Genomic DNA, 12,087 nt, shown 5'->3' on the forward strand with positions numbered 1-12,087 from the left:
GACTCTTGAGGTAGCATAGAACTACAACAAAGCCAATAATGAATAGTATGAGTCCAGGCTATACAATTTATAGAATTTAGGCCCACCTCCAGTTTGAGGGTAGCCCCAGAAACACATCGTGGGACACCTAGAATGGATCTGAGGAAAAGGTGGAAGGGACCTTCGAGTGACCCCTTAAAAAAGGGATACCAGATTGGAGCCCCATATAGCATCACTGGGATTATTTTTGTTCTTGCCACACAAACTGCAGCAGGGACAAATTTCCCGCCCTTAAGAAAAAAGAAGCGGGATATCGCACCCAGGTTTTTCTCAGCCTTAGCTTTGACATAATTTGCTTGGGATCTCCAGCTTATTGTTTCATGGATCCACACCCCCAAATACTTGTACGAGTTGACCTGCTCGATTTTAACAGACCCCAAAAACCAGGGGAACCTCACTTTTCTCCTTGCAAACACGATTTCTTTAGATTTCACTTGATTGATAATTAGATGGTTATTTTTGCAGTACTCCGCAAAGCCCGAGAGGAGTCTTTTTAATCCCAACTGGGTTTGAGAGATCAAAACCACGTCGTCTGCATAAAGCAGAATCGGCACCTTAGGAAACCTTAGTTTGGGGGAATGCAGCTAATAAAGACCTCACTGGGAAGGGCAGAATCTTTTTCCTTACAGAGGTGTCAATATCTCCTGTTGCAGTTGCTTCTGTCTACATTCTAAACACATACCTGTGGTATCTTGTAGGTATTTAAGATGTAAGCCATCTGGATGGAGTTGAGGGAAAGGAGCCCTCCAATGACAGCCATTATTTTCTTTTTCTTAACACAGTTGTAATTGAGTGGATTCCCTTGTCCTGTAAATAGAAGACTCACAGTGGTCCAACAGGACTGCAATGGACTGAAAAAATTATCATGGAACTCAGATCCCAGTGTAGTGTTGGGTAACAAGTTAGCATTCTTGTTGATCTCAAGAAGGGCAAAAAGAAAGGCAAGGATGTGCTGGTAGTTTTTAGTGATGCTGCTGCAATGAGAATTATAAATTTATTCACTACTAGGCAAAAACCCTTGCAGTTTAAGAATGTACCTATAGCCAACAGATATTTCTATCAAACTTTAAAAAGCAGGGAAATTGAGAAGCTATAGTGAATGCACCAGGGGAGCAGGAGACCTGAACTCCTCTCTGAGATATTGGACTGCCCTACAAATTGGTCAAAATGCAAACACCATCTGGGTTGGTCTTTCACAGTCCAATCCACTTCCTGCGTAGCTTGGAAGAATTTGGTAACATGTGCCTCTGAGCATATGGTGAGTGGTGGCAACACCTGCCATCTCCAAAGATGGAGAAGTATATTTTTCTATGTTTGTTGGTGTTCTTCTTACATTGCTTCTTTCCTATGTCACTACTGTTTCTACAGAGAATGTGAACTAGAAAATTTTATTTCCCTCACTGTTCATCCCAGAAATGTGTGTCAAATTTATTTTTATTAATTTCAAAGCCTTGTTATTGGTCAGTGTCATATGATGGTGAAGGCAGGCTTTTGTGTTTGAAATTGGAGGTTATGTCCTATTTCTATTTTGGGTGCATTAACAGTGGAATTTGAAACTGCAGTTTGATGTAAAATCAGACTGATTCCAATATGTTGCTATTTCAGTAATGACTCTAGCTGTTGGAAAAAAGAGGATGCAAGTTTTCAGCCTGCTATGTTTAAACCATTTCATTTAAGTCAAGGTGGACACGGTCAATTAAAAACATAGAGCACACATAGAATTTTGCTAGAATATATTTCACCTCCCACTGTTTTATCTTGTGCAAATTGAGACACTCCTGAGGTCCACTGGAGACTATTCTGCAGAAGTCAGTGCCCTTATTCCACAATTATATTTAGAGTTTTTTTAGTGTAAATTTTGCAAAATGTTGCTGAACTTCACATATTCACAGAAATAGAAACAAAAGGTAATGATTTCCTATAGGAAACGTCACTAAAATTGCAAAGGAAATCAGACATATTCAAAGTGACCATCTGAACTATATCAACTGTCTTAATAATGTTGCTTCCTCCCTGCTAAAACAAGATTAGCACAGCACATACCTTCTTTCTATTATTTGGGCTGATTGCAGGTGTTGCCCCCACTCACCATATGCTCAAACTGATGATACAAGGACTATTTAGATTGTGCCTTATCCTTTTCTGTTGTTTTGCTCAAATTATAATGTGGCCTATTATAAAAGGTTGTTGTGAGGACAAAAGGCTATAAAGCACTTTGGCAAATTTAAAAAGAGACAATGACTGGTCCAAGATAACATCATGGGCTCAGCAGCAATTTTAACCCTGATCTCCTAGGTTCTAGTCCATTTACTATTCCTCCACCTTATTCTAAATTCTGGAAAGAAGATGTAGATATGAATAAGCTGGAGGAGGAGTATAATCTTTTACCATGGGTCTGAAAATGCAGCGGGGTTGCTAACAGTCCTGTGTGGCACGTTTAAGACAAAGCAATTCAGGCTACAATCATATACATACTTATCAGGGAGTAATCCCCATGGGATTCAGTGGGACTTATTGTGAGTAATGTATGGTTTCTTTGGCATGAACCCCACTAGAAACTGGGACACCAGTTCTGATCCACAGTAAGACAGTTAGGCATCAAGTATTTACACAACTGTAACCTGTAAGTGTACTGTACATCTCTTCTTTGCAAGGAGAACAGAAAGAAAATCAGATCATGTGGAGACCACAGAGAAGCAACTGTGGCATTAGAGACCGCCTTTTGAACCAAAATGAGGCACTTTCCTGGTTACTGGGGCTGAGTATTAGTTCAGATGCAATGCTGAAGTGCCCACAACGCTCTCAATACAAGGGAGAAAGATGGGGAGAAACTAGAACAACCCCCCATGACTTCCTAACTGCTCTGACACCAGTTCCCACCGCCTCCTTCCAAGCCACCTTCCAAAACCATTTCATACATGGAGACCTACTGCCATTTCATTGCAAAGCCTGATAATGATTTAGTCCTTATACGTCTATACCAGCTAGCATGACAGGAAAATGTTTTGAATAAGACACCAGCATGTCTTTGGTAAGAGTGAGACACAAGAGAGATACCTCAACCTGGGGCTTGAAATTGGTGATTTATTTCATGAAACAAGAGAATAAACCTTGAGCCCATTCCAAAGCTAAAATAAAAGGGAGGGTGGAATACTTACTAACCACTTGTTGGGTAGAAATGTGGATGTTCCTCAAAACCTGGTGAAATTTTGTTAGCAATTGAAAGAGATACAAATTCACTAATAATCATCTCACTGGCAGCAGTATATGAATTGGTTTGTGACGCTGTCCCCCAACAACATTTGGGGGAGTTCAAATTTTTGCTAAAGGAATAATACTGCAAGAGCAGCATCAAAATCATATTCATTCTTAACAAGTCTCGGACCAAACACCAACCAGACATTATCATGATTACACAAACACATACAGCAATCGCCACCAGCAGTAACCCACCAGGATCACTAACACAAAGGTTCTAATCTGAGGATTGTGGTCTCAAGTTCCAAGCATCAAAGCTTGGGACTGACAAGAGATGTGCCTCTCTCAAATTAAACATCCAGATTTGGATGGCACAATGTCTTCCAACAAGAGTCTTTCAAGACAGAGTAGCATATTAGCTTTAGGATGGGCTGTTTTGATACAGATTTTGCACATGGAGCCTTTTGATTACCCACGGGGCTTCCAAAAGCAGCAGCAGGGATCATAGTAATTTTGATCATTACAAGGCAGATCATCTGCTTTGCTGAAGTCCTCAAATCTCAACACAGCCAAAGAAATTACATCTTAGTGAGACTGCCAGGCTATAGTGAGGCAGGAAAAAAATAGTCAAAAAAGTCTGTTGATTAAATTCCCGAATAAATGGAGTATGGCCATTCTATATTCATGTGGTCACTAGACAGATAGACAGACACACAGATAGATATTGTTTGTTTAAACTATTGTTGCCTTACTCTTCAGCCCAACTTGGCTCCCAGAATTGCTTACAACATCAATAAATAGAACAAGGAGAACATAAGCCCATCGGAATCAGACCAGTGGCCCATCTTGTTCATCATTCTCTCCTCACAGTGGCAAACCAGATACCTATTGAGAAGTCCTCATGCAGGACTTGTGTGTGCAGTTGTTCTTTCTCACTCATGCGCCTCAGCAACTGATGTTCAGAGGCATACTGGAGGTAGTCCATAGGCATCAGGACAAGTAGTCAATGACAGCCTTACTCGCCATGAAATTTTCTAATCCCCTTTTAAAATCATGGTGACCATCACCACTTCTTGAAGTGGCAAATTCCACCGTATAACTGCATGCTTTGTGAAGATGTGCTGCCTTCTGTCCACCCTAAATCCTCCAATATTCAGCTTAATTGGATGACCCCAGGGAACCTGTATCCTGTACCCTTTCTTCATAAAGGAGTTCCTCTAGCCCCTGGTGAGCCAGATATGGCAGCAATTTTGGCCATGCTTAGGGCTTTGGAGTAGGCCAAATATAAACCTTCTTTCATCCAGAATTAACCTTAGTCTGTTATTCAAGCTATGTTGGATGCCTTGGAGGCTAGTTTCAGCTCTACTATCAAATGAACAAGGTCATAGCAGAAATTATGATTATGCTGCATGAAAAGAACTTGGAAGAACATGAATCATGGTCTGAGTCAGTTGAAGGTGAGATCAGCCCACATCTACAACCATGGGGCTGTCCAGGATGGAGATCAGTATTCACCTTGGGAACTTCCAGTATGGGGAATTGGGCATTAATGTCACTTTTCTCAGTTGGTCACTATTAATATGGGTGATTTAAGTCAGGATGGCCCGAAAACACAGTAGGGTCAGCTTACCACATTGTGAAGTAATAAACATTGCTATCTAAAGACTATGGCCCCCATAAGAACATCATATTCAAAGGTAGTTGAATGCGCCTCTGGATTCAAAACCATTGAAGAAATGTGGGTATGAAGAAATGAAATAGGGAGATTGGGCACAAATCTGTCAGCACTGAATGCAACAATATTCAATTCCCATAAAGAGGGGTGGTCAGACTTCAGGCTTGTCAGATCTGATTTCATTCTGACCTGAACCCCTGGATCCACCAAGAAGACCCAGGTGCAAAATACATACAGTTAAAATTGAAGAAAGTGGTCCCTTTGAGCACATTCTGAGCCCAGGACTACATATTCTGTACCAGAATGAAGCTGAGCTAATGGCCCTGCCAGACTAAATTCTGCTCCAAGTTAGTTTTCATAATTTAGATGGAAGAATTTGTTTTGTTGTTCAACTATGTTGGTGTCAGAAACCCTTCCTGGTCTATTGAAAATCACCCAGACATCTGTCAGCCCTTCTGCCCAGCCCTCCCATAGAGGAACTATGTAGCTATCTATGAGCTCCAATTTGGACTGTGTAAGCAGATTGTAAATTCACAGATATTGACAGATGGGGAAGTGACTAACAATAATCCACTTTCTCAATAATATTCTGTCATTTTTTTAAAAAAATCTAACTTTCTAACACCTGGAGGGAAACCTTTAGAAAGCATAGGTTTTAGTGAATGTCCACTGCCTACTTAGATAGTATCTAAAACTATACCTCTGTGAGGGATATAGCACATATCTGCAGAAGCAGATGTACAAAGGGGTTTTGTTAGTTTAATTTATTAAAACTATTTCTAGATGACATTTCATGAAACTATCACAATATGGTGTATATAAATACAGTGAAGCCTGCAGAATAAAAAGCAGCAAAGGTTAGGCAAAAACAGGCATATTAAGTTGTTACAGCTAATTGACATTGATATGAAGCAAACACCTGAGAAAATAAGTTTATAGAAGACATAAAAATGACAGCTTTGTTTGTGCCTGCCTTAATTCATAGGGGAGGTAATTTCAAGGAGAAAACAGCGCATAACAGAGTAGAGCTGGGTGCATGTGAGGCTCTAGTTCTTGACTTTCACCATGGGAGTGTTCCAAAACATCCTGAAGATCATCATCAGATCAATGTTTGGTAGAATGTTCATTTTTATTAGTCTTTTTACTTCCCAACAGAGATACACCCATTTCTTCCATGAATCTAAATCTTGCTGAATCTTGCTTTACAACAGAAAATAATTGTCCTTATCTAAGTTAAACAGTTTAAACCTTAAAGTAGCTATTGCCTTCTATCCCCAAACCCTCCCCCTCCCTCAATCTCAGGATGGTGTCAATCATCACAGGAGTTAATTATTCCTGTCAATAATATCACATCCAACCTTAACTGTGACCATTCTTTTTCCTTACTAACTGCTCCCTGGTGTTCAGCTCAGGTCTCAGAATAATTATGTAGAATTTGGGGAGGAAGATACAACCCAGTAAGCCGGCACTAGAGGCCAAGATGGAGAAGATCTCCACAGCCACCATGTATTTCCCCTTCGTGCTCAGATAGGTTGGCACGAAAGACACCCAAACACTGCAGAAGACTAACATGCTAAAAGTGATGAGCTTGGCTTCATTGAAACTATCCGGCAACTTCCTGGCAAAGAAAGCCACCAAGAAGCTGATAATGGCCAGAAACCACATGTAGCCCAAGACAATGTAGAACATCTTATCTGAGCCCTCGTTGCACTGCACTATGATCTGTCCAGTCTGGGAATACATATCAAACTCTATGAAAGGGGGAGAGGTTGCCAGCCACACAACACAGATGCCCATCTGATTAAGAGAACACAGAATTATGACTAATATTGCCAGCCTTTTCCCAAACCATTTCCTCATCCTGTTTCCAGGCTTTGTGGCCATGAAGGCCAGCACCACAGTGATGGTTTTAGCCAACACACAAGAAACTACAATGGAGAAGATGATGCCAAACGCTGTTTGCTGGAAGAGACAGGTCAACTTCCCAGGCCGGCCAATAAATAAGAAGGAACAGAGAAAGCAAAGCAACAGAGAGAACAGCAAGGTGCATGTGATGCTCCAGTTATTGGCTTTCACAATGGGAGTGTCCCAGTGCAGACTAAAGGTCCCTAACATGACAATTGTGATCACAGATAGGAAAAGAGACAAGGAAGCTAAAACTTCTCCCAAGGGTTCTTCATAGGATAGATAGCTTAGTTCTTTAGGAAGACATTGGTCCTGCTTCTGGTTTGGATACTGATCTTCTGGGCACCTCTCACATTCGTCTGCATCTGGAAGCAAGAGGCGAAGGCTCATTATTTCCCAAGTACACCAATGTTTTCCATATTTAGCTCCCAGATATTAATTACCTTGATGAAAAGCAAAATACATTGTTGAAATTATACATAAAGATGGGGAAGGCATTCCATTTGCCTTGGATTCTAATTTGAATATACTTAATTCACATTTACAAAACAAAACAATTACAGACATGAGAAGGCAGATATCCTTCAAGTTCACACTTCTGCAAATTTTTCAGGAAAATTCTAGAACCTAAATGTTTGCAAAAATACATGTACAGAAGGGCCCCGCTTTACAGTGCTTCGTTTTACAGCCATTCACTAATACAGCGGTCTCAATTAGATGCAATTCGTCTAAAGCCCCACTCATACGGCGCTTGTTCCGCTTTTATGGCGGTTTTCGAGCATCGCACGCCATTCTATTCAATGAGTACCTCTTTACAGCGGTTTTCGCTTTACAGCGGGGGTCCAGAACATAACCCGCCATATGAGTGGGGCCCTACTGTATTAGGAATGTAAAACCTTTTCCCCACTCAACCCTGAGTTCTTTCACTTACCCCTGTGGGATGAAATCTTCCCCTGAGGACATCAAACACAATCATAGCAACACACCTGTTTTCCCTGTTGGATGAACATGTTTTGTCCTGAGTGGCAGCTCTCGACACAGCTGGATCTGGGCATCATCTGATAGAAAACACAAGTAAGGACATTTTGGGGATGGAAATGAACTACTTTTTCCTTATTGCTCTCATTCTCAGCTAAATTCCTTTGAATTAGATCATCATAAGGACACAACACTGGCATCAGGTCAGTATCTTCAAGGCATTTGGCAAAGCCTGGGAAGAGGTCACCACTGAGTCTCCAAGCTATGATGCATCTTTCTGGCTTTGCCGCTCACCTCTTGCCCCACCAGTCTGAAGTGTGAATGGCAAAGAGAAGCAGTTGCTAGTAACTGACAGTAACTACTCTTCTGGACTGTGGTGAGGATTTGACCAATCAGCTCCAATCACCACTGTCACCTAGAGCAGAGGTGAGGAGCTTCCAGCTCTATGTTGCATGCAGGCCTTGACCACATTTTATTCTTGGCCTGTTTCTGCACAAAATCCATTCAGATCTCTGGAAAGAGCAATCTTCACACACACATACACACACATACATACAGGAAAAACATAGAAAGGGAGCTGCTACAACCCATATTTCATAATGCTTCAGCCCCACCTACAATCTGACAGACTGCCCCCAGATTACGGTTGCCAGGCTCATAGCCTGAGAATGATCCTGTATCTTTAGGAGAAGAGAAAGACAGCCAAGTGCAGGTGTTCTTGTAACACTGTAATGGGAAAAACCACAAGGTGGAATTCTCACTTCCCCCTGCATAACTTTTAAAGATACAGAAGACCTCTTGGTTGCCAGTCCCAGCCTCCAAGAGGTCTTCTGTATCTTTAAAAGTTGTGCAGAGGGAAGGGAGAATGCCACCTTGTGGTTTTTCCCATTACAGTGTTGCAAGAACACCTGCACTTGGCTGACTTTCTCTTCTCCTAAAGATATAGGATCAGTCTCAGGCCCTGAACCTGGAAACCCTATCCCAAACGAATGTGACCAACCCCTGACCTAGAGCAGGAAGTCAAGTAACTGCAATATATTTAGAGTTACCAGGTCTCCGGTTTTCAGCCGGAGTCTTCATTGTTTGGGGGGCCTGTGACGCCCTTCCCTGGCTCTCCCTGTCAGGTTCCTACCTGCTCGTGGTTACTGCCTGTCACTAGGCACCACCAGGGACTCCACCAGTCCGGACTGTCCTTTTTTATGGTTTCTCTCCCCGCTCTAGCACAGAACTCAACAGATCCCCCTGCTAGGCAGCACCACCAGTCACATCCTATAACCAGTATTCCCAGAGACTCTGCCTGAGTCTCTGTATCAGGTTACCTCTGTGACTGAGTGCTTAAGCTGTCCCCAATCCCTTGGATCTTTATATATAAAGCATACAATCCTGGTTTGCTCTGAATACTTGTGGTGTTATATTCTTCCCTTAACGCTGCCACCAATTGTTACAGTTTCCCTTCAGCCTTGGTAAGCACCTTGCCCTCCCTTCTGGTCTGTATAACCCCAGCCAAGGATCAGGCCTTCGGTAAACCAAATATAGTTTTTATTAAATAACAGAGATAACAAGATTACTTTATAAAGGCACATAAGCATATGGTTTCATCTATTTCTGGTACTTGTCTTAGTATTAATCCGAACTCCACACTCTCCTCACATTCACCAACTCTCCACACAATCTCCTCTCAAAAACCCACCAAAACAACCCACTCAGGTCCACCCAGATTTAACTGTAATCCTTCCATTTATACTCTCAGCCATTCTAAACACTCAGCCAATCATCCAGCATTGTACTGCCCATTTACTCCCCCCTCCTCTTTCATTCCACTTACCATGTATCTCCTATACAAACAGCACTTACCATATATACATTAATACAGGAACATCACAGGGCCCCTCTGGCTCTCCGGCTAGCACCCCTTAATATCCAGACTCTCAGCTTCTAGGTGGTCTGGTTCCCGAGATATACACCAAAATGTTTTTTACAGAACTCTAGCACAATTCCTTGCTCTAGCTACAACTCCCATCAGCCCAATCCAGTGGCCATGCTGGCTGGGGCTGATGGGAGTTGTAGTTTAAAAAAGTAACTTTTCAAAGTTCTGGCTGTAACCCCACCCTTTCAGGATTGTAGCCAATGAAGCCAGGGTTGTGACTTGTTGATCCAGACATGCCTAGGCCTAATTTCAGCATCAGAAAATGGTGGCTTTAAGAATTTTGCAGTTTGCGTAAGTAATATGCAGAGCTTGGGAAAGTTACTTTTTTGAACTACAACTCCCACCAGCTCAATCCAGTGGCCATGCTGGCTGGGGCTGATGGGAGTTGTAGTTCAAAAAAGTAACTTTTCCAAGCTCTGGTAATATGGCTTAACATTTTGTTTTCTCTTCTGTCCAAGAGTCAGACCCTGGGCTATGAAATATGAAAGTATTTAATCCAATATCTGCTTTTCTGGGAGTAAAGCAATTCTAATCCCATGTACCTGGAGTAAACCCCATTGAACTCCATTAGGACTTACATTTGAGTAGACATGGTTAGGATTGTGCTGTAAATTAATGGGACTTTTGAGTAAACATAGCGCAGACTTGTGTTTGTGTTGTAAATCTTTCTCTCCCCCTCCAACCCTATTTTTAAAGAAATTAGGCAGGGTTTATCACAGTTTTTATTATGTAGGAAACTAATACTGATTTTTTTTTTAAATGTTCCTCAATGACCAACTGGTTTGACAATAAACTATTATATGGGGTGTATTTTTACACCTGCATATATATGTGTGTGTAGGGTTGGTGAATGGAAATCAAGGCAGCTCACAATAAGAAATAAATCACTTTAAAACCAATAACCATAAAAAGTATTGACAGTTGGAAAACAGCTTAACGTGGCATGATTCCAAATTTTGTGTTGAGTGAATGAAGTTTATCTATTTATTTTTATGTATTTATTATTTGATTTATATCCCGCCCTTCCATCCAGTAGGAGCCTAGGGCGGCAAAGAAAAGCACTAAAAACACTTTAAAAATCATAAAAACAGACCTTAAAATATATTAAAACAAAACATCTTTAAAAACATTTTTAAAAGCTTTAAAACATTTTTTTTAAAAGAAAAGGTTTAAAAACATATTAAAAAGCAATTCCAACACAGACTGGGATAAGGTCTCAGCTTAAAAGACTTGCTAAAAGAACAAGTTCCTTATCACTTCAGGGTACAGTTTTCCCTGGTTGAGTAAGCCCCATTGAATACATTGGGACTTGCTTCTGAGTAAACAAACATAGGATTGCACTATAAATATCTTTACAGGTTGTATAAATAATAAACATAGTTGATAGTCATGCTTATATAAATATTTTCATAGAATCATAAAATAGTAGAGTTGGAAGGGGCCTATAAGGCCATCAAGTCCAACCCCCTGCTCAATGCAGGAATCCAAATCAAAGCATTCCCGACAGATGGATGTCCAACTGCCTCTTGAATGCCTCCAGTGTTGGAGAGCCCACTACCTCTCTAGTAATTGGTTCCATTGTCGTATGGCTCTAACAGTTAGGAAGTTTTTCCTGATGTCCAGTCGAAATCTGGCTTCTTGCAACTTGAGCCCATTATTCCGTGTCCTGCACTCTGGGACAATCGAGAAGAGATCCCGGCCCTCGTCTGTGTGGCAACCTTTCAAGTACTTGTGCTATCATATCTCCCCTCAATCTTCTCTTCTCCAGGGTAAACATGCCCAGTTCTTTCAGTCTCTCCTCATAGGGCTTTGTTTCCAGTCTCCTGATCATCCTTATTGCCCTCCTCTGAACCTGTTCCAGTTTGTCTGCATCCTTCTTGAAGTGCAGAGACCAGAACTGGATGCAGAACTCAAGATGAGGCCTAACCAGTGCTGAATAGAGGGGAACTAATATTTCAAGCGATTTGGAAACTATATTTCTAATTTACATGCAGGCAAAATTTATTAAGTGGATTCACACAATTCGTTTAAAGCCCATCCAACTCGCATTTAAACCGCACGACTTCCTCTAAAGAATTATGGGAAGTGTCATTTCCCCCTCACAGTTATAGTTCTCACCACTCTTAACAAACTGCAGTTCCCATGATTCTGTGGTGGGATTCATGTGCTTCAAATAGGTGTTGAATGTGCTTTAAATGAATGGTGTGGATCTGCCCTAGGTATGATGTGCATTCAAGAATGAATTGAAAAGAACAATTTTAAAAGTGAACGTGCTTATATAAGTTGAATAGTTTAAAATGTAAACGCCCTTCTCCTTCTCTCTCTTTCTCTCCCTCAGTGGTATTTCTGATTATCAATTCCTCTC

General features: G+C 41.3%; 1 pseudogene; it reads right to left on the reverse strand.

The window, feature by feature from the left end:
* Positions 1–6,271: 6,271 nt before the first annotated feature.
* On the reverse strand, positions 6,272–7,827 carry LOC133367480 (vomeronasal type-2 receptor 26-like; annotated as a pseudogene).
* Between the last annotated feature and the right edge of the window lie 4,260 nt (positions 7,828–12,087).

This window comes from Rhineura floridana, chromosome 11 (genome assembly GCF_030035675.1).
Source record: "Rhineura floridana isolate rRhiFlo1 chromosome 11, rRhiFlo1.hap2, whole genome shotgun sequence".
Classification (NCBI taxonomy): domain Eukaryota; kingdom Metazoa; phylum Chordata; class Lepidosauria; order Squamata; family Rhineuridae; genus Rhineura; species Rhineura floridana.